General features: G+C 41.1%; 1 protein-coding gene and 1 long non-coding RNA gene across 2 annotated transcripts in view; both read right to left on the bottom strand.

Annotated features, from left to right (window-relative positions):
• The window catches only part of Unk (unkempt family zinc finger), a 45769-nt gene that overhangs the window by 34305 nt on the left and 4617 nt on the right, over positions 1-6847 (bottom strand). The window lies entirely within an intron of this gene.
• LOC102012010 overlaps positions 1-6847 on the bottom strand; it is a 14633-nt gene that overhangs the window by 3710 nt on the left and 4076 nt on the right. The window contains exon 2 of the long non-coding RNA XR_264363.1: positions 4981-5074. This is a non-coding gene — a long non-coding RNA (uncharacterized LOC102012010). The remainder of the gene's footprint in view (positions 1-4980; positions 5075-6847) is intronic.

The following is a 6847-nucleotide window of genomic DNA, read 5'->3' on the forward strand; positions in this document are numbered from 1 at the left end:
TTTTTATTTATTTATTTATTTGTTTGTTTGTTTGTTTGCCTTTTTGAGGCAGGGTCTCACTATGCAGTTAAGGCTGGCCTTGAGCTCACTTTGTAGCCAAGGCTGGTCTCAAACTCTCAATGATCCTCCTGCCTCAGCCTCCCAAGTGCTGGGATTACAGGCGTGTGCTACTATACCCAGCTCTAAGACCTTTTTTAGAAAAAGAAAAAGATTCTATTGCTGGTACCAAAAAAAAAAAAAAAAAAAAAAGAAAGAAAGAAAGAAAGAAAGAGAAAAAGCAGTGAAATGTATAAAGTAAATGACTATTTAAATACTATCCTATTGTCTATGATTTTGTAAAATTTGATTGAAACACAGTAAAAGATCTGAATAAAGAGGCAAACAGGTAAGGCAGTGGTGGCCTATAGAGAATGAAGAACCCAACAGGAAGACATGGTCCTGCAACACTGGGTGTGTGCGGGACTTGGAGAATCCCAACATGTACAATGTTCAACAAGGTATGGGTCCAACAAAAAGGGAAACAGACTGAGGCAAGAGATTAAACTCACTCTGATGCCCCTCAGCCTGGAGGACAAGTGTCATGGATTTTAAAGCTGAAGGGGCCATTAAGGAAGGACCTACTCCCAAAGAGTTGGGAGTGAGCTCTGACCAGTCAACGGTTACTACCCACAAGCCTCACATGGCAGCTGGTGGAGATCTGCAAGATGACAGATCTGCCCATTTCCCTAACAAGCCAATGTACATTTATGTCATAGCTAGCCTTATAAAGGTAAAACTGAATTGAACCTCTTTTTTGTTTTGAGACAGTCTCAGTAAGTAGCTCAGGCCAACCTTGAACCTACTAGATACCCCAGGTTGACTCTGAATTCTTCATCACCCTGCCTCACCAAATTTCATCCTTTTAAACAAATATATACAAGACTTAACATAAAATAAAATCTTTTAAACACAAGAAATGGCCCTGATCTTAAACACTCTTTACTAGAATCCAACCACTATATAACAGAATTCTACAAATAACACCAACAGAAAGGAAAAAAACAAAACCTTAGTTATTGTGAAAGGTTACATTGTAGTACCCAAAGGTTCAAATCCTGTAACACTTATCAACTGGAGACAAACACCTATAACCCCAACTACTCAGGAAGCTGAGGTAGATGGACTGCAAATTTGAGGCCAGCCTGTGTAACTTAGTAAGACCCAGGCCCTGTCTCAAAATAACACCTTAAAAAGACTAAGCCAGGTGTGGCAGTGCACGCCTGTAATCTTAGCCCTCAAAGGGCTGAGGTAGGAAGACTACTGTGCGACTTCGAGGTCAGCCTGAACTACACAGCAAGGTCCTGTTTCAAAACAACAACAACAACAACAACAAAAAGCCAAAACATTAAAGTGCTGAGAATGTAGCTGAGTGGTAGAATACCCTGGATTCAATAACAAATACAGCTAAATTTTCCTTTAAAAATTTATTTATTTATTTATTTATTGAGCCAGGGTCTCACTCTGTAATTCAGGCTGGCCTCAGATTCAGGGCAATCCTCTCCCTTCAGCCTCCCGACTGCTGGGATTACAGGTGTGCACCACCATGCCTGGCCACTACTAAATAAATTTTTAAAGTTAACCATCCTGAACTAAATGGTGAGACCCTGTCTCAAACAAACAAAACAAACAAAAACCTAAAATTGGTAGCAGGTAAATATTTGTGCCACTCTACAGTGCTACACAGCTATGGATTCTTGGCTACTGATTCCAGGCTGGCTTTAAACTCCTGATCTACCACATCTGGCTAGAACTCCAGTTTTCCAATCTTCTCAAGTAACCCCATGTAGAATATTCTTTTTGGCAGAAAGAGTAAGCTGTCCAGAGAGTATTCAGGCAAATAAAGTGAATGCCTAGTGAATCTGAGTGTGTCGAACTTTTAAGGCAGGGCCAGGGAGACAGCTCAGTGGCATAAGCACCTGCCTGGCAAGGGCAAGGTCCTGAGTTCGATTCCTGGTACAAAAAAAAAAAAAAAGATTGGCGCTACAAAAAGCAAACAAAAAGGGGGCTGGGGATTTAGCTCAGCGGCACAGTGCCTGCCTGGCAAGCACAAGGTTGTGAGTCCGATTCCCGGTACCAGAAAAAAACAAAGCAAAAAAAAGCAAACAAACAAATAAACAGTGTTATAAAAACTTAACAAAGTTAGAGTTTTAAAGTAGAGGAGTTAGCTGGGTGTGGTTGCACATGCCTGTAATTCCAGTACTCAGGAGGTTGAGCAGGAGGATTATTGGGAGTTCAAGACCAGCCTGGGCTACAAAGTGAGCTCACGGCCAGCCCAAACTGCATAGCAAGACCTTGTCTCAAAAAACCAAAAAAAAAAAAAAAAAAAAAAAAGTAGAGGAGTTCTCAGTGGCCAATTATTTGTCTGTTTTTCAATGGTTTTCAATGCAAAGATCTTATACTTGTGCACTGTCCTAGCCCTAAGAACTAAAAATTGTGAAAGCATAAAGGTGGATATGCAGCTCATCCTCAAGTCCTTGGTTCTTTTTTTCTATGACTGTCTCCTCGCCCTAAGGAGCCTGGAGCTGGCGAAGTTAGGAAGACAAAGTTCATGTAAGGATCATTCATATCACTGATGGAAAACCTGTCAGGAGCTCTAAAACCCTAGTCAGGGCTGGGGCTATAGCTCGGTGGTATAAGCACCTACCTGGCCAGTGTAAGGTCCTAAGTTTGATTCCTGGTACCAAAAAAATAAAATAAAATAAAATCCCTAGTCATTCTTCCAAAATTAGACAATACTTTAACTTTACTCCAAGTTTTTCTGCACATAGTTACTCTGAAAAAAAAATCTCCAACTTTATAAACATTTTGATATACAAACTTAATTTTATATTATTTGTGCACTGTTCTGTGCCACAAAATATTTGTCCTTACAAGAGTAGGTCAGCAGCTGGGCGAGGTGGCACATACCTGTAATCCCAGCACTTGGGAAGCTGAGGCAAAGGGCCTGCTGTGAGTTCGAGGCCAGCCTGGGCTACATAGAGAGATCAAGGCCAGCCTGAACTGCACAGCAAGACCCATTTCAAAATTAAAGGACAGGAGATATAGCTCAGTGTGAAGGTCCTAGGTTCAATCTTCAGTAATGGAAAATAATTTACAGAAAGGAAGAAGAAAGGGGGCCAGTACAGGACATACACCCACCAGGTGAGACCCAGGCAGTCTCACAGAGACTCTTCAGAGACAAGGGTAAGACAAGGGTTACAGTCTATCGACAATGCTGCCCTACACAAACTGTGAAATGAAGACTATTTTGGTGTAGATGCCACTAAATAAGGCATTTAATTAGGGCTATTGAAAGAGGGAGTAATGCAATTAAAAATAGTTACTTGGGCCTGGCTCCAAAATTGGTAGAAATAACACTACATTAGGCTAAGTTCCAGGCACTATTTTAAGCACTTTTTGTGTGTCTTTTTGAGACAGGGTCTTGTCAGTTCAGGCTGGCCTTGAGCTTACTTTGAGCCCAGGCTGGGCTCGAACTCTCAACCATCCTCCTGCCTCAGCCTCCTAAGTGCTGGGATTACAGGCATGTACTACCATGCCTGGCTGTTTTAAGAACTTTACATGTATTAACTCACCAAATTCTCCTAAGAACCACATGAGGCAGAGAACTGTCACTATTCTCAAGAAACTGAAATACAAACAGCAAAGTTACTTGTCTAAGGTTCCATGGACAGTAAGCAGTAGCACTGGGCCTCACACCCAAGTAGCATAATCCTGGAGGCAGTTCTCTCAACCAGCAGGCTGATAACTAAGCTTTTCCTAATTGAGCTGCAGGAAAAAAGAGTAGCAGCAAATAAGCACCAATCATCCTCTAGACACTCTTGTTAGGGAGAGTTTCTGTCCTTTTTTTTCGAGACAGGGTCTCGCTATGCAGTTCAGGCTGGCCTTGAGCTCCTTTTGTAGCCCAGGCTGGTCTTGAACTCACAACGATCCTCCTGCCTCAGCCTCCCTAGTGCTGGGATTACAGATATGTGCTACCACGCCCAGCTCTTAGGAGAGTTTCTGATGGGCCGTAATTACAACACCATAAAACAAGTTACTAAAATAAAAATGTTAGCTTCTCATATGCTTTACTGCATATTTAATATATGCATTATAAAGTACTCTTATTTGAGTACGAAATGTAAGTTACCTTATTTTTAGTAGGAAATACAAATACTGGTCTCTAATTTGTATTATGTTTATAGGGTTTTGTTTTTTGTTTTTTTTTTTTTTGAGATAGGGTCTCATTATATAGTTCAAGTTGGCCTTGAACTAATTGTATAGCCCAGGCTGGCCTCAAACATGCAGTGAACCTCCTGCCTCAGCCTCCCCATTGCTGGGATTACAGGTGTGCACTGCCACTCCCAGTTTACAGAAATGTGATTCATGTAACACTTAAAGTGTCAGGCCATCAAGTGTCTAACACCTCTTGAGTAAAAGTGACATCAATAAACTACCAGTTAAAATTTTGAAGTCAAAAAACATCATGCCAACTTCCCCTCAAAAAAACCCACTACGCCAAAGGATTTTATCAACTTCTTTCCAGAATATAATTCTCTTCAGCGGGGGTAATTTTGTAAACAGGCCAAAAGATCATAGGAAGATAGGTCCTGCCCATCAGTAGGAGTTATTTTGTTAGGGACTGATGGTGACCATATGACGTTTCAAATACTAAGAAAAACAAATAAGTCAATTTCTGAATACGAAAAGCAAACTGGCCCACCATGGTGGCACATGCCTGTAATCTCAGCACTCCTGTAATCTCAGCACTCAGGAGGTTGAGGCAAGAGGATCACCACAAGTTCAAGGCCAACCTCTGCTATTTAGCAAGACTGTCAAAAAAAAAAAAAAAGGAAACATTTCAGTAAGCAGTAAGCTCAAATATGGTCTGATGATACTGTCATAGGCCTTAGCATCTTCATCTCCTAAATGAAATGAGCCACCAAAAAGAAAAAAAGTCACCTCACACACAATACTATGAGATTTTTAGGATGCTAGACTCCTTTCCATCTTCACCTCCTCCTCAGCTCTTGAAACTGCTGTCAAATTCTACACCCTGGCAAAGAAAAAAGGGGTGAAAGTTGAAGGATTTTATCAAAGATGCTGATTATTAGAACACAGCTAACTAACATCATCTTTTTTGTTTGTTTGTTTTTGAGACAAGGTCTCACTATGCCATTCAAGCTGGCCTTGAACTCACTAGATAGCTCAGGCCGGCCCCCAACTCTCGGCGATCCTCCTGCCTTGGTGTGTGCCACTGTACCCAGCTATCATTATCTTAAATGTCCAAAACACATGGCCAGGTTCTTAAGAAATGCCCATGTGGGGCTAAACCATTTAGTAGCTGAAGAATAGACTTTATTACATTTTAGCAGGACAGCAACCTTCTTTCTATCATCTCACCCATCTTACAAAATACAGTGATATCTTGGTTTACAAATGTAGTTCATTCCACAATCCTGGGGGAAATGGCCACTTTCATGTTCCTGCAAAAAAGATGGCTGCGGTCATGTTCATCACCAGATGTAGAGGTCACAAAAACAAAATTTTGCAAAATGTATCTGTTTGCAAACCAAACTGTTTGCAAACCAAAAGCATTTGTGAACAGATGTATCACCGTAAATCTAATTTGCCTTATAAAGGTACTGAGGAAAATCTGTTTGTTCCTTCTAACAAGCTGCCAATTTAGCACAGTTTTTTTTTTTTTTTTTTTTTGGTACTGGGAATCCAACTCACAACCTTGAGCTTGCCAGGCAGGCACTGTACCACTGAGCTATATCCCTGGCCTGTAGACAATATTCAAAATACAACTACCAACAATTTGGAGTCTTGCCAGGCGTGGTGGCGCACTCCTATAATCCCAGCACTCGGGAGGCTGAGGCAGGAGGATCACTGTGAGTTTGAGACCAGCCTGGGCTACAAAGTGAGCTCAAGGCCAGCCTGAACTGCACAGCAAGACCCTGTCTCAAAAAGACAAAATAAATAAATAAATAAATAAATAAATTTTTGAGGCAGGGTCTCGCTATGTAGTTCAGACTGGCCTTGAACTCACTATGTAGCCCAGGCTGGCTTCCAACTCCTGGTGAGCCTCCTGCCTCAGCCTCCTGAGTGCTGGGATTACAGCACTAACTTCCATCCTCCAAGAGATTAGTTCTATTTGGTAAACAAGTAAAATCCAGAAAGGATTATTGGTAATTTAACTCATTCTCTCTGAGGCTGCTAAGTAACATTTCCAGTGACTTCTGCTGTGCAACAAGTTGTATTTTAGTAAGGTATTTATAATGAAATGACTTAAATATGTTCACTTCCTGTGTTTTCCAAAACAGTGAGATGCAATGAAGTTCATGACATTTATCTAGTGTACAGACCAACAAAATTCCCTCAAGCAGTTACCTACAGAAATACTTTTACACGATCTTTAGTTAATGACACCCTAAAAGTCAGTGTAAAATTAAAATAATGCATAGCTAGATATGGTTGTAAAGTATGTACTTATCCTCTACCTTCTACAAGAAATCACCCAACTGTCAAAGACTCCCAAGAAACCTTCACTAAACTAGAATTTAATTTTTCTTTAACATGGGGGTTTTAGTCAGGTGTGATGGCGCACACTTGTACTCCCAGCACTCAGGAGGCTGAGGCAGGAGGATCACTGCAAGTTTGAGGCCAGCCTGGGCTACAAAGTGAGCTCAAGGCCAGCCTGAACTGCATAGCTACACTTTTTGTCTCAAAAAAGACAAAAAAAATAAATAAATAAAAATAAAGGACAGCCAAGCATGGTGGAGTACTGCTGCAATCCCAGCACTCTGGAGGCTGAGGCAGGAGAATT

Source organism: Chinchilla lanigera, unplaced genomic scaffold (genome assembly GCF_000276665.1).
Source record: "Chinchilla lanigera isolate Chin_1 unplaced genomic scaffold, ChiLan1.0 scaffold00105, whole genome shotgun sequence".
Classification (NCBI taxonomy): domain Eukaryota; kingdom Metazoa; phylum Chordata; class Mammalia; order Rodentia; family Chinchillidae; genus Chinchilla; species Chinchilla lanigera.